At 48.0% G+C, this 18,202-nt stretch overlaps 41 non-coding genes across 41 annotated transcripts; all 41 read right to left on the bottom strand.

Annotated features, from left to right (window-relative positions):
• Positions 1-5: 5 nt before the first annotated feature.
• On the bottom strand, positions 6-78 carry TRNAR-ACG (transfer RNA arginine (anticodon ACG)). Its single transcript has one exon. It is a non-coding gene; the product is annotated as a tRNA-Arg (tRNA).
• Positions 79-772: 694 nt separating this feature from the next.
• On the bottom strand, positions 773-844 carry TRNAH-GUG (transfer RNA histidin (anticodon GUG)). The gene has a single exon. It is a non-coding gene; the product is annotated as a tRNA-His (tRNA).
• An 8-nt stretch (positions 845-852) lies between these two features.
• Positions 853-925, bottom strand: TRNAR-ACG (transfer RNA arginine (anticodon ACG)). Its single transcript has one exon. It is a non-coding gene; the product is annotated as a tRNA-Arg (tRNA).
• Positions 926-1,619: 694 nt separating this feature from the next.
• Positions 1,620-1,691, bottom strand: TRNAH-GUG (transfer RNA histidin (anticodon GUG)). Its single transcript has one exon. It is a non-coding gene; the product is annotated as a tRNA-His (tRNA).
• Positions 1,692-1,699: 8 nt separating this feature from the next.
• Positions 1,700-1,772, bottom strand: TRNAR-ACG (transfer RNA arginine (anticodon ACG)). Its single transcript has one exon. It is a non-coding gene; the product is annotated as a tRNA-Arg (tRNA).
• Positions 1,773-2,466: 694 nt separating this feature from the next.
• TRNAH-GUG (transfer RNA histidin (anticodon GUG)) lies at positions 2,467-2,538 on the bottom strand. The gene has a single exon. It is a non-coding gene; the product is annotated as a tRNA-His (tRNA).
• Positions 2,539-2,546: 8 nt separating this feature from the next.
• Positions 2,547-2,619, bottom strand: TRNAR-ACG (transfer RNA arginine (anticodon ACG)). The gene has a single exon. It is a non-coding gene; the product is annotated as a tRNA-Arg (tRNA).
• A 694-nt stretch (positions 2,620-3,313) lies between these two features.
• TRNAH-GUG (transfer RNA histidin (anticodon GUG)) lies at positions 3,314-3,385 on the bottom strand. Its single transcript has one exon. It is a non-coding gene; the product is annotated as a tRNA-His (tRNA).
• An 8-nt stretch (positions 3,386-3,393) lies between these two features.
• TRNAR-ACG (transfer RNA arginine (anticodon ACG)) lies at positions 3,394-3,466 on the bottom strand. Its single transcript has one exon. It is a non-coding gene; the product is annotated as a tRNA-Arg (tRNA).
• A 694-nt stretch (positions 3,467-4,160) lies between these two features.
• Positions 4,161-4,232, bottom strand: TRNAH-GUG (transfer RNA histidin (anticodon GUG)). The gene has a single exon. It is a non-coding gene; the product is annotated as a tRNA-His (tRNA).
• Positions 4,233-4,240: 8 nt separating this feature from the next.
• On the bottom strand, positions 4,241-4,313 carry TRNAR-ACG (transfer RNA arginine (anticodon ACG)). Its single transcript has one exon. It is a non-coding gene; the product is annotated as a tRNA-Arg (tRNA).
• Positions 4,314-5,007: 694 nt separating this feature from the next.
• On the bottom strand, positions 5,008-5,079 carry TRNAH-GUG (transfer RNA histidin (anticodon GUG)). The gene has a single exon. It is a non-coding gene; the product is annotated as a tRNA-His (tRNA).
• An 8-nt stretch (positions 5,080-5,087) lies between these two features.
• On the bottom strand, positions 5,088-5,160 carry TRNAR-ACG (transfer RNA arginine (anticodon ACG)). The gene has a single exon. It is a non-coding gene; the product is annotated as a tRNA-Arg (tRNA).
• Positions 5,161-5,854: 694 nt separating this feature from the next.
• On the bottom strand, positions 5,855-5,926 carry TRNAH-GUG (transfer RNA histidin (anticodon GUG)). Its single transcript has one exon. It is a non-coding gene; the product is annotated as a tRNA-His (tRNA).
• Positions 5,927-5,934: 8 nt separating this feature from the next.
• Positions 5,935-6,007, bottom strand: TRNAR-ACG (transfer RNA arginine (anticodon ACG)). The gene has a single exon. It is a non-coding gene; the product is annotated as a tRNA-Arg (tRNA).
• A 774-nt stretch (positions 6,008-6,781) lies between these two features.
• TRNAR-ACG (transfer RNA arginine (anticodon ACG)) lies at positions 6,782-6,854 on the bottom strand. Its single transcript has one exon. It is a non-coding gene; the product is annotated as a tRNA-Arg (tRNA).
• A 694-nt stretch (positions 6,855-7,548) lies between these two features.
• Positions 7,549-7,620, bottom strand: TRNAH-GUG (transfer RNA histidin (anticodon GUG)). The gene has a single exon. It is a non-coding gene; the product is annotated as a tRNA-His (tRNA).
• An 8-nt stretch (positions 7,621-7,628) lies between these two features.
• TRNAR-ACG (transfer RNA arginine (anticodon ACG)) lies at positions 7,629-7,701 on the bottom strand. Its single transcript has one exon. It is a non-coding gene; the product is annotated as a tRNA-Arg (tRNA).
• Positions 7,702-8,395: 694 nt separating this feature from the next.
• Positions 8,396-8,467, bottom strand: TRNAH-GUG (transfer RNA histidin (anticodon GUG)). Its single transcript has one exon. It is a non-coding gene; the product is annotated as a tRNA-His (tRNA).
• An 8-nt stretch (positions 8,468-8,475) lies between these two features.
• Positions 8,476-8,548, bottom strand: TRNAR-ACG (transfer RNA arginine (anticodon ACG)). Its single transcript has one exon. It is a non-coding gene; the product is annotated as a tRNA-Arg (tRNA).
• Positions 8,549-9,242: 694 nt separating this feature from the next.
• TRNAH-GUG (transfer RNA histidin (anticodon GUG)) lies at positions 9,243-9,314 on the bottom strand. Its single transcript has one exon. It is a non-coding gene; the product is annotated as a tRNA-His (tRNA).
• Positions 9,315-9,322: 8 nt separating this feature from the next.
• Positions 9,323-9,395, bottom strand: TRNAR-ACG (transfer RNA arginine (anticodon ACG)). Its single transcript has one exon. It is a non-coding gene; the product is annotated as a tRNA-Arg (tRNA).
• Positions 9,396-10,089: 694 nt separating this feature from the next.
• Positions 10,090-10,161, bottom strand: TRNAH-GUG (transfer RNA histidin (anticodon GUG)). The gene has a single exon. It is a non-coding gene; the product is annotated as a tRNA-His (tRNA).
• An 8-nt stretch (positions 10,162-10,169) lies between these two features.
• On the bottom strand, positions 10,170-10,242 carry TRNAR-ACG (transfer RNA arginine (anticodon ACG)). The gene has a single exon. It is a non-coding gene; the product is annotated as a tRNA-Arg (tRNA).
• A 694-nt stretch (positions 10,243-10,936) lies between these two features.
• Positions 10,937-11,008, bottom strand: TRNAH-GUG (transfer RNA histidin (anticodon GUG)). Its single transcript has one exon. It is a non-coding gene; the product is annotated as a tRNA-His (tRNA).
• Positions 11,009-11,016: 8 nt separating this feature from the next.
• Positions 11,017-11,089, bottom strand: TRNAR-ACG (transfer RNA arginine (anticodon ACG)). Its single transcript has one exon. It is a non-coding gene; the product is annotated as a tRNA-Arg (tRNA).
• A 694-nt stretch (positions 11,090-11,783) lies between these two features.
• Positions 11,784-11,855, bottom strand: TRNAH-GUG (transfer RNA histidin (anticodon GUG)). Its single transcript has one exon. It is a non-coding gene; the product is annotated as a tRNA-His (tRNA).
• An 8-nt stretch (positions 11,856-11,863) lies between these two features.
• On the bottom strand, positions 11,864-11,936 carry TRNAR-ACG (transfer RNA arginine (anticodon ACG)). Its single transcript has one exon. It is a non-coding gene; the product is annotated as a tRNA-Arg (tRNA).
• Positions 11,937-12,630: 694 nt separating this feature from the next.
• Positions 12,631-12,702, bottom strand: TRNAH-GUG (transfer RNA histidin (anticodon GUG)). The gene has a single exon. It is a non-coding gene; the product is annotated as a tRNA-His (tRNA).
• Positions 12,703-12,710: 8 nt separating this feature from the next.
• TRNAR-ACG (transfer RNA arginine (anticodon ACG)) lies at positions 12,711-12,783 on the bottom strand. Its single transcript has one exon. It is a non-coding gene; the product is annotated as a tRNA-Arg (tRNA).
• A 694-nt stretch (positions 12,784-13,477) lies between these two features.
• TRNAH-GUG (transfer RNA histidin (anticodon GUG)) lies at positions 13,478-13,549 on the bottom strand. The gene has a single exon. It is a non-coding gene; the product is annotated as a tRNA-His (tRNA).
• Positions 13,550-13,557: 8 nt separating this feature from the next.
• Positions 13,558-13,630, bottom strand: TRNAR-ACG (transfer RNA arginine (anticodon ACG)). Its single transcript has one exon. It is a non-coding gene; the product is annotated as a tRNA-Arg (tRNA).
• Positions 13,631-14,324: 694 nt separating this feature from the next.
• On the bottom strand, positions 14,325-14,396 carry TRNAH-GUG (transfer RNA histidin (anticodon GUG)). The gene has a single exon. It is a non-coding gene; the product is annotated as a tRNA-His (tRNA).
• An 8-nt stretch (positions 14,397-14,404) lies between these two features.
• On the bottom strand, positions 14,405-14,477 carry TRNAR-ACG (transfer RNA arginine (anticodon ACG)). Its single transcript has one exon. It is a non-coding gene; the product is annotated as a tRNA-Arg (tRNA).
• A 694-nt stretch (positions 14,478-15,171) lies between these two features.
• On the bottom strand, positions 15,172-15,243 carry TRNAH-GUG (transfer RNA histidin (anticodon GUG)). The gene has a single exon. It is a non-coding gene; the product is annotated as a tRNA-His (tRNA).
• Positions 15,244-15,251: 8 nt separating this feature from the next.
• On the bottom strand, positions 15,252-15,324 carry TRNAR-ACG (transfer RNA arginine (anticodon ACG)). Its single transcript has one exon. It is a non-coding gene; the product is annotated as a tRNA-Arg (tRNA).
• A 763-nt stretch (positions 15,325-16,087) lies between these two features.
• TRNAR-ACG (transfer RNA arginine (anticodon ACG)) lies at positions 16,088-16,160 on the bottom strand. The gene has a single exon. It is a non-coding gene; the product is annotated as a tRNA-Arg (tRNA).
• A 694-nt stretch (positions 16,161-16,854) lies between these two features.
• Positions 16,855-16,926, bottom strand: TRNAH-GUG (transfer RNA histidin (anticodon GUG)). The gene has a single exon. It is a non-coding gene; the product is annotated as a tRNA-His (tRNA).
• An 8-nt stretch (positions 16,927-16,934) lies between these two features.
• TRNAR-ACG (transfer RNA arginine (anticodon ACG)) lies at positions 16,935-17,007 on the bottom strand. The gene has a single exon. It is a non-coding gene; the product is annotated as a tRNA-Arg (tRNA).
• Positions 17,008-17,701: 694 nt separating this feature from the next.
• Positions 17,702-17,773, bottom strand: TRNAH-GUG (transfer RNA histidin (anticodon GUG)). The gene has a single exon. It is a non-coding gene; the product is annotated as a tRNA-His (tRNA).
• Positions 17,774-17,781: 8 nt separating this feature from the next.
• TRNAR-ACG (transfer RNA arginine (anticodon ACG)) lies at positions 17,782-17,854 on the bottom strand. The gene has a single exon. It is a non-coding gene; the product is annotated as a tRNA-Arg (tRNA).
• Between the last annotated feature and the right edge of the window lie 348 nt (positions 17,855-18,202).

Genomic DNA, 18,202 nt, shown 5'->3' with positions numbered 1-18,202 from the left:
GTCGACGAGCCAGGTAGGAGTCGAACCTACAATCTTCTGATCCGTAGTCAGACGCGTTATCCATTGCGCCACTGGCCCTGCACCTGCCCCTGACTCTTTGCAAAGCCTTCACAAAGGTCATTCTAGCTGCAGAAGCCAATCGGCACCATCTTAGCCATTCCTGAGTTAAACGGCTAACTTTCTGGACAATTTCAAATGGAAAGGAAAGTGCTCAGGCCTTCTCAGTTGCTGTCAAATCACTGCTTATGGCTGCTCGATTGTTGTAAAATAGCAAAGGGTAATAATGTTACAATGTCATTCTATGTAGCCGACAGGTGGTCTTGAAGCAAACCCCACCCCCTTCTAGGATGGTTGTTTCACTTTGACATAGATGGCCTCTCGAAAAGTAATGGTCCGCGCTGTCCAAGAAACACACCCCACTGGGCTTCAAAGAATCTCTTTTGACTCCCTGCTGTTACCATCAAAGGCCAGTGTTGTAGAGTTCTCATAACCCCAAGTTCGTGTTCGTTCTTGTTCCAGCGGGTGTAACATGACATGGTAGGACACCTTGGCCTGTTGACCAATCCTTTAGTGATCTGACTATGGTGTGCCACATTGTAATCTAAAGGCACTAGGATAGTATCAAGGTATCATACATCACAGCGTTGATGCTGCTTGCAAGCAGTCTTAGAGAGACTCCCTCCTCCTTGTGTGTATCTTAAGGAGGAGTCGGAAATGGCATAACCGTGACAGAGGTGGCTGTGGACATTACACTCCATCTAGCACATAAAGATGCCGTGACCCGGATTCGAACCGGGGTTGCTGCGGCCACAACGCAGAGTACTAACCACTATACGATCACGGCATTGTCGACGAGCCAGGTAGGAGTCGAACCTACAATCTTCTGATCCGTAGTCAGACGCGTTATCCATTGCGCCACTGGCCCTGCACCTGCCCCTGACTCTTTGCAAAGCCTTCACAAAGGTCATTCTAGCTGCAGAAGCCAATCGGCACCATCTTAGCCATTCCTGAGTTAAACGGCTAACTTTCTGGACAATTTCAAATGGAAAGGAAAGTGCTCAGGCCTTCTCAGTTGCTGTCAAATCACTGCTTATGGCTGCTCGATTGTTGTAAAATAGCAAAGGGTAATAATGTTACAATGTCATTCTATGTAGCCGACAGGTGGTCTTGAAGCAAACCCCACCCCCTTCTAGGATGGTTGTTTCACTTTGACATAGATGGCCTCTCGAAAAGTAATGGTCCGCGCTGTCCAAGAAACACACCCCACTGGGCTTCAAAGAATCTCTTTTGACTCCCTGCTGTTACCATCAAAGGCCAGTGTTGTAGAGTTCTCATAACCCCAAGTTCGTGTTCGTTCTTGTTCCAGCGGGTGTAACATGACATGGTAGGACACCTTGGCCTGTTGACCAATCCTTTAGTGATCTGACTATGGTGTGCCACATTGTAATCTAAAGGCACTAGGATAGTATCAAGGTATCATACATCACAGCGTTGATGCTGCTTGCAAGCAGTCTTAGAGAGACTCCCTCCTCCTTGTGTGTATCTTAAGGAGGAGTCGGAAATGGCATAACCGTGACAGAGGTGGCTGTGGACATTACACTCCATCTAGCACATAAAGATGCCGTGACCCGGATTCGAACCGGGGTTGCTGCGGCCACAACGCAGAGTACTAACCACTATACGATCACGGCATTGTCGACGAGCCAGGTAGGAGTCGAACCTACAATCTTCTGATCCGTAGTCAGACGCGTTATCCATTGCGCCACTGGCCCTGCACCTGCCCCTGACTCTTTGCAAAGCCTTCACAAAGGTCATTCTAGCTGCAGAAGCCAATCGGCACCATCTTAGCCATTCCTGAGTTAAACGGCTAACTTTCTGGACAATTTCAAATGGAAAGGAAAGTGCTCAGGCCTTCTCAGTTGCTGTCAAATCACTGCTTATGGCTGCTCGATTGTTGTAAAATAGCAAAGGGTAATAATGTTACAATGTCATTCTATGTAGCCGACAGGTGGTCTTGAAGCAAACCCCACCCCCTTCTAGGATGGTTGTTTCACTTTGACATAGATGGCCTCTCGAAAAGTAATGGTCCGCGCTGTCCAAGAAACACACCCCACTGGGCTTCAAAGAATCTCTTTTGACTCCCTGCTGTTACCATCAAAGGCCAGTGTTGTAGAGTTCTCATAACCCCAAGTTCGTGTTCGTTCTTGTTCCAGCGGGTGTAACATGACATGGTAGGACACCTTGGCCTGTTGACCAATCCTTTAGTGATCTGACTATGGTGTGCCACATTGTAATCTAAAGGCACTAGGATAGTATCAAGGTATCATACATCACAGCGTTGATGCTGCTTGCAAGCAGTCTTAGAGAGACTCCCTCCTCCTTGTGTGTATCTTAAGGAGGAGTCGGAAATGGCATAACCGTGACAGAGGTGGCTGTGGACATTACACTCCATCTAGCACATAAAGATGCCGTGACCCGGATTCGAACCGGGGTTGCTGCGGCCACAACGCAGAGTACTAACCACTATACGATCACGGCATTGTCGACGAGCCAGGTAGGAGTCGAACCTACAATCTTCTGATCCGTAGTCAGACGCGTTATCCATTGCACCACTGGCCCTGCACCTGCCCCTGACTCTTTGCAAAGCCTTCACAAAGGTCATTCTAGCTGCAGAAGCCAATCGGCACCATCTTAGCCATTCCTGAGTTAAACGGCTAACTTTCTGGACAATTTCAAATGGAAAGGAAAGTGCTCAGGCCTTCTCAGTTGCTGTCAAATCACTGCTTATGGCTGCTCGATTGTTGTAAAATAGCAAAGGGTAATAATGTTACAATGTCATTCTATGTAGCCGACAGGTGGTCTTGAAGCAAACCCCACCCCCTTCTAGGATGGTTGTTTCACTTTGACATAGATGGCCTCTCGAAAAGTAATGGTCCGCGCTGTCCAAGAAACACACCCCACTGGGCTTCAAAGAATCTCTTTTGACTCCCTGCTGTTACCATCAAAGGCCAGTGTTGTAGAGTTCTCATAACCCCAAGTTCGTGTTCGTTCTTGTTCCAGCGGGTGTAACATGACATGGTAGGACACCTTGGCCTGTTGACCAATCCTTTAGTGATCTGACTATGGTGTGCCACATTGTAATCTAAAGGCACTAGGATAGTATCAAGGTATCATACATCACAGCGTTGATGCTGCTTGCAAGCAGTCTTAGAGAGACTCCCTCCTCCTTGTGTGTATCTTAAGGAGGAGTCGGAAATGGCATAACCGTGACAGAGGTGGCTGTGGACATTACACTCCATCTAGCACATAAAGATGCCGTGACCCGGATTCGAACCGGGGTTGCTGCGGCCACAACGCAGAGTACTAACCACTATACGATCACGGCATTGTCGACGAGCCAGGTAGGAGTCGAACCTACAATCTTCTGATCCGTAGTCAGACGCGTTATCCATTGCGCCACTGGCCCTGCACCTGCCCCTGACTCTTTGCAAAGCCTTCACAAAGGTCATTCTAGCTGCAGAAGCCAATCGGCACCATCTTAGCCATTCCTGAGTTAAACGGCTAACTTTCTGGACAATTTCAAATGGAAAGGAAAGTGCTCAGGCCTTCTCAGTTGCTGTCAAATCACTGCTTATGGCTGCTCGATTGTTGTAAAATAGCAAAGGGTAATAATGTTACAATGTCATTCTATGTAGCCGACAGGTGGTCTTGAAGCAAACCCCACCCCCTTCTAGGATGGTTGTTTCACTTTGACATAGATGGCCTCTCGAAAAGTAATGGTCCGCGCTGTCCAAGAAACACACCCCACTGGGCTTCAAAGAATCTCTTTTGACTCCCTGCTGTTACCATCAAAGGCCAGTGTTGTAGAGTTCTCATAACCCCAAGTTCGTGTTCGTTCTTGTTCCAGCGGGTGTAACATGACATGGTAGGACACCTTGGCCTGTTGACCAATCCTTTAGTGATCTGACTATGGTGTGCCACATTGTAATCTAAAGGCACTAGGATAGTATCAAGGTATCATACATCACAGCGTTGATGCTGCTTGCAAGCAGTCTTAGAGAGACTCCCTCCTCCTTGTGTGTATCTTAAGGAGGAGTCGGAAATGGCATAACCGTGACAGAGGTGGCTGTGGACATTACACTCCATCTAGCACATAAAGATGCCGTGACCCGGATTCGAACCGGGGTTGCTGCGGCCACAACGCAGAGTACTAACCACTATACGATCACGGCATTGTCGACGAGCCAGGTAGGAGTCGAACCTACAATCTTCTGATCCGTAGTCAGACGCGTTATCCATTGCGCCACTGGCCCTGCACCTGCCCCTGACTCTTTGCAAAGCCTTCACAAAGGTCATTCTAGCTGCAGAAGCCAATCGGCACCATCTTAGCCATTCCTGAGTTAAACGGCTAACTTTCTGGACAATTTCAAATGGAAAGGAAAGTGCTCAGGCCTTCTCAGTTGCTGTCAAATCACTGCTTATGGCTGCTCGATTGTTGTAAAATAGCAAAGGGTAATAATGTTACAATGTCATTCTATGTAGCCGACAGGTGGTCTTGAAGCAAACCCCACCCCCTTCTAGGATGGTTGTTTCACTTTGACATAGATGGCCTCTCGAAAAGTAATGGTCCGCGCTGTCCAAGAAACACACCCCACTGGGCTTCAAAGAATCTCTTTTGACTCCCTGCTGTTACCATCAAAGGCCAGTGTTGTAGAGTTCTCATAACCCCAAGTTCGTGTTCGTTCTTGTTCCAGCGGGTGTAACATGACATGGTAGGACACCTTGGCCTGTTGACCAATCCTTTAGTGATCTGACTATGGTGTGCCACATTGTAATCTAAAGGCACTAGGATAGTATCAAGGTATCATACATCACAGCGTTGATGCTGCTTGCAAGCAGTCTTAGAGAGACTCCCTCCTCCTTGTGTGTATCTTAAGGAGGAGTCGGAAATGGCATAACCGTGACAGAGGTGGCTGTGGACATTACACTCCATCTAGCACATAAAGATGCCGTGACCCGGATTCGAACCGGGGTTGCTGCGGCCACAACGCAGAGTACTAACCACTATACGATCACGGCATTGTCGACGAGCCAGGTAGGAGTCGAACCTACAATCTTCTGATCCGTAGTCAGACGCGTTATCCATTGCGCCACTGGCCCTGCACCTGCCCCTGACTCTTTGCAAAGCCTTCACAAAGGTCATTCTAGCTGCAGAAGCCAATCGGCACCATCTTAGCCATTCCTGAGTTAAACGGCTAACTTTCTGGACAATTTCAAATGGAAAGGAAAGTGCTCAGGCCTTCTCAGTTGCTGTCAAATCACTGCTTATGGCTGCTCGATTGTTGTAAAATAGCAAAGGGTAATAATGTTACAATGTCATTCTATGTAGCCGACAGGTGGTCTTGAAGCAAACCCCACCCCCTTCTAGGATGGTTGTTTCACTTTGACATAGATGGCCTCTCGAAAAGTAATGGTCCGCGCTGTCCAAGAAACACACCCCACTGGGCTTCAAAGAATCTCTTTTGACTCCCTGCTGTTACCATCAAAGGCCAGTGTTGTAGAGTTCTCATAACCCCAAGTTCGTGTTCGTTCTTGTTCCAGCGGGTGTAACATGACATGGTAGGACACCTTGGCCTGTTGACCAATCCTTTAGTGATCTGACTATGGTGTGCCACATTGTAATCTAAAGGCACTAGGATAGTATCAAGGTATCATACATCACAGCGTTGATGCTGCTTGCAAGCAGTCTTAGAGAGACTCCCTCCTCCTTGTGTGTATCTTAAGGAGGAGTCGGAAATGGCATAACCGTGACAGAGGTGGCTGTGGACATTACACTCCATCTAGCACATAAAGATGCCGTGACCCGGATTCGAACCGGGGTTGCTGCGGCCACAACGCAGAGTACTAACCACTATACGATCACGGCATTGTCAACGAGCCAGGTAGGAGTCGAACCTACAATCTTCTGATCCGTAGTCAGACGCGTTATCCATTGCGCCACTGGCCCTGCACCTGCCCCTGACTCTTTGCAAAGCCTTCACAAAGGTCATTCTAGCTGCAGAAGCCAATCGGCACCATCTTAGCCATTCCTGAGTTAAACGGCTAACTTTCTGGACAATTTCAAATGGAAAGGAAAGTGCTCAGGCCTTCTCAGTTGCTGTCAAATCACTGCTTATGGCTGCTCGATTGTTGTAAAATAGCAAAGGGTAATAATGTTACAATGTCATTCTATGTAGCCGACAGGTGGTCTTGAAGCAAACCCCACCCCCTTCTAGGATGGTTGTTTCACTTTGACATAGATGGCCTCTCGAAAAGTAATGGTCCGCGCTGTCCAAGAAACACACCCCACTGGGCTTCAAAGAATCTCTTTTGACTCCCTGCTGTTACCATCAAAGGCCAGTGTTGTAGAGTTCTCATAACCCCAAGTTCGTGTTCGTTCTTGTTCCAGCGGGTGTAACATGACATGGTAGGACACCTTGGCCTGTTGACCAATCCTTTAGTGATCTGACTATGGTGTGCCACATTGTAATCTAAAGGCACTAGGATAGTATCAAGGTATCATACATCACAGCGTTGATGCTGCTTGCAAGCAGTCTTAGAGAGACTCCCTCCTCCTTGTGTGTATCTTAAGGAGGAGTCGGAAATGGCATAACCGTGACAGAGGTGGCTGTGGACATTACACTCCATCTAGCACATAAAGATGCCGTGACCCGGATTCGAACCGGGGTTGCTGTGGCCACAACGCAGAGTACTAACCACTATACGATCACGGCATTGTCGACGAGCCAGGTAGGAGTCGAACCTACAATCTTCTGATCCGTAGTCAGACGCGTTATCCATTGCGCCACTGGCCCTGCACCTGCCCCTGACTCTTTGCAAAGCCTTCACAAAGGTCATTCTAGCTGCAGAAGCCAATCGGCACCATCTTAGCCATTCCTGAGTTAAACGGCTAACTTTCTGGACAATTTCAAATGGAAAGGAAAGTGCTCAGGCCTTCTCAGTTGCTGTCAAATCACTGCTTATGGCTGCTCGATTGTTGTAAAATAGCAAAGGGTAATAATGTTACAATGTCATTCTATGTAGCCGACAGGTGGTCTTGAAGCAAACCCCACCCCCTTCTAGGATGGTTGTTTCACTTTGACATAGATGGCCTCTCGAAAAGTAATGGTCCGCGCTGTCCAAGAAACACACCCCACTGGGCTTCAAAGAATCTCTTTTGACTCCCTGCTGTTACCATCAAAGGCCAGTGTTGTAGAGTTCTCATAACCCCAAGTTCGTGTTCGTTCTTGTTCCAGCGGGTGTAACATGACATGGTAGGACACCTTGGCCTGTTGACCAATCCTTTAGTGATCTGACTATGGTGTGCCACATTGTAATCTAAAGGCACTAGGATAGTATCAAGGTATCATACATCACAGCGTTGATGCTGCTTGCAAGCAGTCTTAGAGAGACTCCCTCCTCCTTGTGTGTATCTTAAGGAGGAGTCGGAAATGGCATAACCGTGACAGAGGTGGCTGTGGACATTACACTCCATCTAGCACATAAAGATGCCGTGACCCGGATTCGAACCGGGGTTGCTGCGGCCACAACGCAGAGTACTAACCACTATACGATCACGGCATTGTCGACGAGCCAGGTAGGAGTCGAACCTACAATCTTCTGATCCGTAGTCAGACGCGTTATCCATTGCGCCACTGGCCCTGCACCTGCCCCTGACTCTTTGCAAAGCCTTCACAAAGGTCATTCTAGCTGCAGAAGCCAATCGGCACCATCTTAGCCATTCCTGAGTTAAACGGCTAACTTTCTGGACAATTTCAAATGGAAAGGAAAGTGCTCAGGCCTTCTCAGTTGCTGTCAAATCACTGCTTATGGCTGCTCGATTGTTGTAAAATAGCAAAGGGTAATAATGTTACAATGTCATTCTATGTAGCCGACAGGTGGTCTTGAAGCAAACCCCACCCCCTTCTAGGATGGTTGTTTCACTTTGACATAGATGGCCTCTCGAAAAGTAATGGTCCGCGCTGTCCAAGAAACACACCCCACTGGGCTTCAAAGAATCTCTTTTGACTCCCTGCTGTTACCATCAAAGGCCAGTGTTGTAGAGTTCTCATAACCCCAAGTTCGTGTTCGTTCTTGTTCCAGCGGGTGTAACATGACATGGTAGGACACCTTGGCCTGTTGACCAATCCTTTAGTGATCTGACTATGGTGTGCCACATTGTAATCTAAAGGCACTAGGATAGTATCAAGGTATCATACATCACAGCGTTGATGCTGCTTGCAAGCAGTCTTAGAGAGACTCCCTCCTCCTTGTGTGTATCTTAAGGAGGAGTCGGAAATGGCATAACCGTGACAGAGGTGGCTGTGGACATTACACTCCATCTAGCACATAAAGATGCCGTGACCCGGATTCGAACCGGGGTTGCTGCGGCCACAACGCAGAGTACTAACCACTATACGATCACGGCATTGTCGACGAGCCAGGTAGGAGTCGAACCTACAATCTTCTGATCCGTAGTCAGACGCGTTATCCATTGCGCCACTGGCCCTGCACCTGCCCCTGACTCTTTGCAAAGCCTTCACAAAGGTCATTCTAGCTGCAGAAGCCAATCGGCACCATCTTAGCCATTCCTGAGTTAAACGGCTAACTTTCTGGACAATTTCAAATGGAAAGGAAAGTGCTCAGGCCTTCTCAGTTGCTGTCAAATCACTGCTTATGGCCGCTCGATTGTTGTAAAATAGCAAAGGGTAATAATGTTACAATGTCATTCTATGTAGCCGACAGGTGGTCTTGAAGCAAACCCCACCCCCTTCTAGGATGGTTGTTTCACTTTGACATAGATGGCCTCTCGAAAAGTAATGGTCCGCGCTGTCCAAGAAACACACCCCACTGGGCTTCAAAGAATCTCTTTTGACTCCCTGCTGTTACCATCAAAGGCCAGTGTTGTAGAGTTCTCATAACCCCAAGTTCGTGTTCGTTCTTGTTCCAGCGGGTGTAACATGACATGGTAGGACACCTTGGCCTGTTGACCAATCCTTTAGTGATCTGACTATGGTGTGCCACATTGTAATCTAAAGGCACTAGGATAGTATCAAGGTATCATACATCACAGCGTTGATGCTGCTTGCAAGCAGTCTTAGAGAGACTCCCTCCTCCTTGTGTGTATCTTAAGGAGGAGTCGGAAATGGCATAACCGTGACAGAGGTGGCTGTGGACATTACACTCCATCTAGCACATAAAGATGCCGTGACCCGGATTCGAACCGGGGTTGCTGCAGCCACAACGCAGAGTACTAACCACTATACGATCACGGCATTGTCGACGAGCCAGGTAGGAGTCGAACCTACAATCTTCTGATCCGTAGTCAGACGCGTTATCCATTACGCCACTGGCCCTGCACCTGCCCCTGACTCTTTGCAAAGCCTTCACAAAGGTCATTCTAGCTGCAGAAGCCAATCGGCACCATCTTAGCCATTCCTGAGTTAAACGGCTAACTTTCTGGACAATTTCAAATGGAAAGGAAAGTGCTCAGGCCTTCTCAGTTGCTGTCAAATCACTGCTTATGGCCGCTCGATTGTTGTAAAATAGCAAAGGGTAATAATGTTACAATGTCATTCTATGTAGCCGACAGGTGGTCTTGAAGCAAACCCCACCCCCTTCTAGGATGGTTGTTTCACTTTGACATAGATGGCCTCTCGAAAAGTAATGGTCCGCGCTGTCCAAGAAACACACCCCACTGGGCTTCAAAGAATCTCTTTTGACTCCCTGCTGTTACCATCAAAGGCCAGTGTTGTAGAGTTCTCATAACCCCAAGTTCGTGTTCGTTCTTGTTCCAGCGGGTGTAACATGACATGGTAGGACACCTTGGCCTGTTGACCAATCCTTTAGTGATCTGACTATGGTGTGCCACATTGTAATCTAAAGGCACTAGGATAGTATCAAGGTATCATACATCACAGCGTTGATGCTGCTTGCAAGCAGTCTTAGAGAGACTCCCTCCTCCTTGTGTGTATCTTAAGGAGGAGTCGGAAATGGCATAACCGTGACAGAGGTGGCTGTGGACATTACACTCCATCTAGCACATAAAGATGCCGTGACCCGGATTCGAACCGGGGTTGCTGCGGCCACAACGCAGAGTACTAACCACTATACGATCACGGCATTGTCGACGAGCCAGGTAGGAGTCGAACCTACAATCTTCTGATCCGTAGTCAGACGCGTTATCCATTGCGCCACTGGCCCTGCACCTGCCCCTGACTCTTTGCAAAGCCTTCACAAAGGTCATTCTAGCTGCAGAAGCCAATCGGCACCATCTTAGCCATTCCTGAGTTAAACGGCTAACTTTCTGGACAATTTCAAATGGAAAGGAAAGTGCTCAGGCCTTCTCAGTTGCTGTCAAATCACTGCTTATGGCTGCTCGATTGTTGTAAAATAGCAAAGGGTAATAATGTTACAATGTCATTCTATGTAGCCGACAGGTGGTCTTGAAGCAAACCCCACCCCCTTCTAGGATGGTTGTTTCACTTTGACATAGATGGCCTCTCGAAAAGTAATGGTCCGCGCTGTCCAAGAAACACACCCCACTGGGCTTCAAAGAATCTCTTTTGACTCCCTGCTGTTACCATCAAAGGCCAGTGTTGTAGAGTTCTCATAACCCCAAGTTCGTGTTCGTTCTTGTTCCAGCGGGTGTAACATGACATGGTAGGACACCTTGGCCTGTTGACCAATCCTTTAGTGATCTGACTATGGTGTGCCACATTGTAATCTAAAGGCACTAGGATAGTATCAAGGTATCATACATCACAGCGTTGATGCTGCTTGCAAGCAGTCTTAGAGAGACTCCCTCCTCCTTGTGTGTATCTTAAGGAGGAGTCGGAAATGGCATAACCGTGACAGAGGTGGCTGTGGACATTACACTCCATCTAGCACATAAAGATGCCGTGACCCGGATTCGAACCGGGGTTGCTGCGGCCACAACGCAGAGTACTAACCACTATACGATCACGGCATTGTCGACGAGCCAGGTAGGAGTCGAACCTACAATCTTCTGATCCGTAGTCAGACGCGTTATCCATTGCGCCACTGGCCCTGCACCTGCCCCTGACTCTTTGCAAAGCCTTCACAAAGGTCATTCTAGCTGCAGAAGCCAATCGGCACCATCTTAGCCATTCCTGAGTTAAACGGCTAACTTTCTGGACAATTTCAAATGGAAAGGAAAGTGCTCAGGCCTTCTCAGTTGCTGTCAAATCACTGCTTATGGCTGCTCGATTGTTGTAAAATAGCAAAGGGTAATAATGTTACAATGTCATTCTATGTAGCCGACAGGTGGTCTTGAAGCAAACCCCACCCCCTTCTAGGATGGTTGTTTCACTTTGACATAGATGGCCTCTCGAAAAGTAATGGTCCGCGCTGTCCAAGAAACACACCCCACTGGGCTTCAAAGAATCTCTTTTGACTCCCTGCTGTTACCATCAAAGGCCAGTGTTGTAGAGTTCTCATAACCCCAAGTTCGTGTTCGTTCTTGTTCCAGCGGGTGTAACATGACATGGTAGGACACCTTGGCCTGTTGACCAATCCTTTAGTGATCTGACTATGGTGTGCCACATTGTAATCTAAAGGCACTAGGATAGTATCAAGGTATCATACATCACAGCGTTGATGCTGCTTGCAAGCAGTCTTAGAGAGACTCCCTCCTCCTTGTGTGTATCTTAAGGAGGAGTCGGAAATGGCATAACCGTGACAGAGGTGGCTGTGGACATTACACTCCATCTAGCACATAAAGATGCCGTGACCCGGATTCGAACCGGGGTTGCTGCGGCCACAACGCAGAGTACTAACCACTATACGATCACGGCATTGTCGACGAGCCAGGTAGGAGTCGAACCTACAATCTTCTGATCCGTAGTCAGACGCGTTATCCATTGCGCCACTGGCCCTGCACCTGCCCCTGACTCTTTGCAAAGCCTTCACAAAGGTCATTCTAGCTGCAGAAGCCAATCGGCACCATCTTAGCCATTCCTGAGTTAAACGGCTAACTTTCTGGACAATTTCAAATGGAAAGGAAAGTGCTCAGGCCTTCTCAGTTGCTGTCAAATCACTGCTTATGGCTGCTCGATTGTTGTAAAATAGCAAAGGGTAATAATGTTACAATGTCATTCTATGTAGCCGACAGGTGGTCTTGAAGCAAACCCCACCCCCTTCTAGGATGGTTGTTTCACTTTGACATAGATGGCCTCTCGAAAAGTAATGGTCCGCGCTGTCCAAGAAACACACCCCACTGGGCTTCAAAGAATCTCTTTTGACTCCCTGCTGTTACCATCAAAGGCCAGTGTTGTAGAGTTCTCATAACCCCAAGTTCGTGTTCGTTCTTGTTCCAGCGGGTGTAACATGACATGGTAGGACACCTTGGCCTGTTGACCAATCCTTTAGTGATCTGACTATGGTGTGCCACATTGTAATCTAAAGGCACTAGGATAGTATCAAGGTATCATACATCACAGCGTTGATGCTGCTTGCAAGCAGTCTTAGAGAGACTCCCTCCTCCTTGTGTGTATCTTAAGGAGGAGTCGGAAATGGCATAACCGTGACAGAGGTGGCTGTGGACATTACACTCCATCTAGCACATAAAGATGCCGTGACCCGGATTCGAACCGGGGTTGCTGCGGCCACAACGCAGAGTACTAACCACTATACGATCACGGCATTGTCGACGAGCCAGGTAGGAGTCGAACCTACAATCTTCTGATCCGTAGTCAGACGCGTTATCCATTGCGCCACTGGCCCTGCACCTGCCCCTGACTCTTTGCAAAGCCTTCACAAAGGTCATTCTAGCTGCAGAAGCCAATCGGCACCATCTTAGCCATTCCTGAGTTAAACGGCTAACTTTCTGGACAATTTCAAATGGAAAGGAAAGTGCTCAGGCCTTCTCAGTTGCTGTCAAATCACTGCTTATGGCTGCTCGATTGTTGTAAAATAGCAAAGGGTAATAATGTTACAATGTCATTCTATGTAGCCGACAGGTGGTCTTGAAGCAAACCCCACCCCCTTCTAGGATGGTTGTTTCACTTTGACATAGATGGCCTCTCGAAAAGTAATGGTCCGCGCTGTCCAAGAAACACACCCCACTGGGCTTCAAAGAATCTCTTTTGACTCCCTGCTGTTACCATCAAAGGCCAGTGTTGTAGAGTTCTCATAACCCCAAGTTCGTGTTCGTTCTTGTTCCAGCGGGTGTAACATGACATGGTAGGACACCTTGGCCTGTTGACCAATCCTTTAGTGATCTGACTATGGTGTGCCACATTGTAATCTAAAGGCACTAGGATAGTATCAAGGTATCATACATCACAGCGTTGATGCTGCTTGCAAGCAGTCTTAGAGAGACTCCCTCCTCCTTGTGTGTATCTTAAGGAGGAGTCGGAAATGGCATAACCGTGACAGAGGTGGCTGTGGACATTACACTCCATCTAGCACATAAAGATGCCGTGACCCGGATTCGAACCAGGGTTGCTGCGGCCACAACGCAGAGTACTAACCACTATACGATCACGGCATTGTCGACGAGCCAGGTAGGAGTCGAACCTACAATCTTCTGATCCGTAGTCAGACGCGTTATCCATTGCGCCACTGGCCCTGCACCTGCCCCTGACTCTTTGCAAAGCCTTCACAAAGGTCATTCTAGCTGCAGAAGCCAATCGGCACCATCTTAGCCATTCCTGAGTTAAACGGCTAACTTTCTGGACAATTTCAAATGGAAAGGAAAGTGCTCAGGCCTTCTCAGTTGCTGTCAAATCACTGCTTATGGCTGCTCGATTGTTGTAAAATAGCAAAGGGTAATAATGTTACAATGTCATTCTATGTAGCCGACAGGTGGTCTTGAAGCAAACCCCACCCCCTTCTAGGATGGTTGTTTCACTTTGACATAGATGGCCTCTCGAAAAGTAATGGTCCGCGCTGTCCAAGAAACACACCCCACTGGGCTTCAAAGAATCTCTTTTGACTCCCTGCTGTTACCATCAAAGGCCAGTGTTGTAGAGTTCTCATAACCCCAAGTTCGTGTTCGTTCTTGTTCCAGCGGGTGTAACATGACATGGTAGGACACCTTGGCCTGTTGACCAATCCTTTAGTGATCTGACTATGGTGTGCCACATTGTAATCTAAAGGCACTAGGATAGTATCAAGGTATCATACATCACAGCGTTGATGCTGCTTGCAAGCAGTCTTAGAGAGACTCCCTCCTCCTTGTGTGTATCTTAAGGAGGAGTCGGAAATGGCATAACCGTGACAGAGGTGGCTGTGGACATTACACTCCATCTAGCACATAAAGATGCCGTGACCCGGATTCGAACCGGGGTTGCTGCGGCCACAACGCAGAGTACTAACCACTATACGATCACGGCATTGTCGACGAGCCAGGTAGGAGTCGAACCTACAATCTTCTGATCCGTAGTCAGACGCGTTATCCATTGCGCCACTGGCCCTGCACCTGCCCCTGACTCTTTGCAAAGCCTTCACAAAGGTCATTCTAGCTGCAGAAGCCAATCGGCACCATCTTAGCCATTCCTGAGTTAAACGGCTAACTTTCTGGACAATTTCAAATGGAAAGGAAAGTGCTCAGGCCTTCTCAGTTGCTGTCAAATCACTGCTTATGGCTGCTCGATTGTTGTAAAATAGCAAAGGGTAATAATGTTACAATGTCATTCTATGTAGCCGACAGGTGGTCTTGAAGCAAACCCCACCCCCTTCTAGGATGGTTGTTTCACTTTGACATAGATGGCCTCTCGAAAAGTAATGGTCCGCGCTGTCCAAGAAACACACCCCACTGGGCTTCAAAGAATCTCTTTTGACTCCCTGCTGTTACCATCAAAGGCCAGTGTTGTAGAGTTCTCATAACCCCAAGTTCGTGTTCGTTCTTGTTCCAGCGGGTGTAACATGACATGGTAGGACACCTTGGCCTGTTGACCAATCCTTTAGTGATCTGACTATGGTGTGCCACATTGTAATCTAAAGGCACTAGGATAGTATCAAGGTATCATACATCACAGCGTTGATGCTGCTTGCAAGCAGTCTTAGAGAGACTCCCTCCTCCTTGTGTGTATCTTAAGGAGGAGTCGGAAATGGCATAACCGTGACAGAGGTGGCTGTGGACATTACACTCCATCTAGCACATAAAGATGCCGTGACCCGGATTCGAACCGGGGTTGCTGCGGCCACAACGCAGAGTACTAACCACTATACGATCACGGCATTGTCGACGAGCCAGGTAGGAGTCGAACCTACAATCTTCTGATCCGTAGTCAGACGCGTTATCCATTGCGCCACTGGCCCTGCACCTGCCCCTGACTCTTTGCAAAGCCTTCACAAAGGTCATTCTAGCTGCAGAAGCCAATCGGCACCATCTTAGCCATTCCTGAGTTAAACGGCTAACTTTCTGGACAATTTCAAATGGAAAGGAAAGTGCTCAGGCCTTCTCAGTTGCTGTCAAATCACTGCTTATGGCTGCTCGATTGTTGTAAAATAGCAAAGGGTAATAATGTTACAATGTCATTCTATGTAGCCGACAGGTGGTCTTGAAGCAAACCCCACCCCCTTCTAGGATGGTTGTTTCACTTTGACATAGATGGCCTCTCGAAAAGTAATGGTCCGCGCTGTCCAAGAAACACACCCCACTGGGCTTCAAAGAATCTCTTTTGACTCCCTGCTGTTACCATCAAAGGCCAGTGTTGTAGAGTTCTCATAACCCCAAGTTCGTGTTCGTTCTTGTTCCAGCGGGTGTAACATGACATGGTAGGACACCTTGGCCTGTTGACCAATCCTTTAGTGATCTGACTATGGTGTGCCACATTGTAATCTAAAGGCACTAGGATAGTATCAAGGTATCATACATCACAGCGTTGATGCTGCTTGCAAGCAGTCTTAGAGAGACTCCCTCCTCCTTGTGTGTATCTTAAGGAGGAGTCGGAAATGGCATAACCGTGACAGAGGTGGCTGTGGACATTACACTCCATCTAGCACATAAAGATGCCGTGACCCGGGGTTGCTGCGGCCACAACGCAGAGTACTAACCACTATACGATCACGGCATTGTCGACGAGCCAGGTAGGAGTCGAACCTACAATCTTCTGATCCGTAGTCAGACGCGTTATCCATTGCGCCACTGGCCCTGCACCTGCCCCTGACTCTTTGCAAAGCCTTCACAAAGGTCATTCTAGCTGCAGAAGCCAATCGGCACCATCTTAGCCATTCCTGAGTTAAACGGCTAACTTTCTGGACAATTTCAAATGGAAAGGAAAGTGCTCAGGCCTTCTCAGTTGCTGTCAAATCACTGCTTATGGCTGCTCGATTGTTGTAAAATAGCAAAGGGTAATAATGTTACAATGTCATTCTATGTAGCCGACAGGTGGTCTTGAAGCAAACCCCACCCCCTTCTAGGATGGTTGTTTCACTTTGACATAGATGGCCTCTCGAAAAGTAATGGTCCGCGCTGTCCAAGAAACACACCCCACTGGGCTTCAAAGAATCTCTTTTGACTCCCTGCTGTTACCATCAAAGGCCAGTGTTGTAGAGTTCTCATAACCCCAAGTTCGTGTTCGTTCTTGTTCCAGCGGGTGTAACATGACATGGTAGGACACCTTGGCCTGTTGACCAATCCTTTAGTGATCTGACTATGGTGTGCCACATTGTAATCTAAAGGCACTAGGATAGTATCAAGGTATCATACATCACAGCGTTGATGCTGCTTGCAAGCAGTCTTAGAGAGACTCCCTCCTCCTTGTGTGTATCTTAAGGAGGAGTCGGAAATGGCATAACCGTGACAGAGGTGGCTGTGGACATTACACTCCATCTAGCACATAAAGATGCCGTGACCCGGATTCGAACCGGGGTTGCTGCGGCCACAACGCAGAGTACTAACCACTATACGATCACGGCATTGTCGACGAGCCAGGTAGGAGTCGAACCTACAATCTTCTGATCCGTAGTCAGACGCGTTATCCATTGCGCCACTGGCCCTGCACCTGCCCCTGACTCTTTGCAAAGCCTTCACAAAGGTCATTCTAGCTGCAGAAGCCAATCGGCACCATCTTAGCCATTCCTGAGTTAAACGGCTAACTTTCTGGACAATTTCAAATGGAAAGGAAAGTGCTCAGGCCTTCTCAGTTGCTGTCAAATCACTGCTTATGGCTGCTCGATTGTTGTAAAATAGCAAAGGGTAATAATGTTACAATGTCATTCTATGTAGCCGACAGGTGGTCTTGAAGCAAACCCCACCCCCTTCTAGGATGGTTGTTTCACTTTGACATAGATGGCCTCTCGAAAAGTAATGGTCCGCGCTGTCCAAGAAACACACCCCACTGGGCTTCAAAGAATCTCTTTTGACTCCCTGCTGTTACCATCAAAGGCCAGTGTTGTAGAGTTCTCATAACCCCAAGTTCGTGTTCGTTCTTGTTCCAGCGGGTGTAACATGACATGGTAGGACACCTTGGCCTGTTGACCAATCCTTTAGTGATCTGACTATGGTGTGCCACATTGTAATCTAAAGGCACTAGGATAGTATCAAGGTATCATACATCACAGCGTTGATGCTGCTTGCAAGCAGTCTTAGAGAGACTCCCTCCTCCTTGTGTGTATCTTAAGGAGGAGTCGGAAATGGCATAACCGTGACAGAGGTGGCTGTGGACATTACACTCCATCTAGCACATAAAGATGCCGTGACCCGGATTCGAACCGGGGTTGCTGCGGCCACAACGCAGAGTACTAACCACTATACGATCACGGCATTGTCGACGAGCCAGGTAGGAGTCGAACCTACAATCTTCTGATCCGTAGTCAGACGCGTTATCCATTGCGCCACTGGCCCTGCACCTGCCCCTGACTCTTTGCAAAGCCTTCACAAAGGTCATTCTAGCTGCAGAAGCCAATCGGCACCATCTTAGCCATTCCTGAGTTAAACGGCTAACTTTCTGGACAATTTCAAATGGAAAGGAAAGTGCTCAGGCCTTCTCAGTTGCTGTCAAATCACTGCTTATGGCTGCTCGATTGTTGTAAAATAGCAAAGGGTAATAATGTTACAATGTCATTCTATGTAGCCGACAGGTGGTCTTGAAGCAAACCCCACCCCCTTCTAGGATGGTTGTTTCACTTTGACATAGATGGCCTCTCGAAAAGTAATGGTCCGCGCTGTCCAAGAAACACACCCCACTGGGCT

The sequence above is a fragment of the Aquarana catesbeiana genome, linkage group LG03, assembly GCF_042186555.1.
Source record: "Aquarana catesbeiana isolate 2022-GZ linkage group LG03, ASM4218655v1, whole genome shotgun sequence".
NCBI classification, from domain to species: domain Eukaryota; kingdom Metazoa; phylum Chordata; class Amphibia; order Anura; family Ranidae; genus Aquarana; species Aquarana catesbeiana.
Note: the sequence above shows the minus strand (reverse complement) of the source record. Positions and strands in the feature narration are given on the sequence as shown.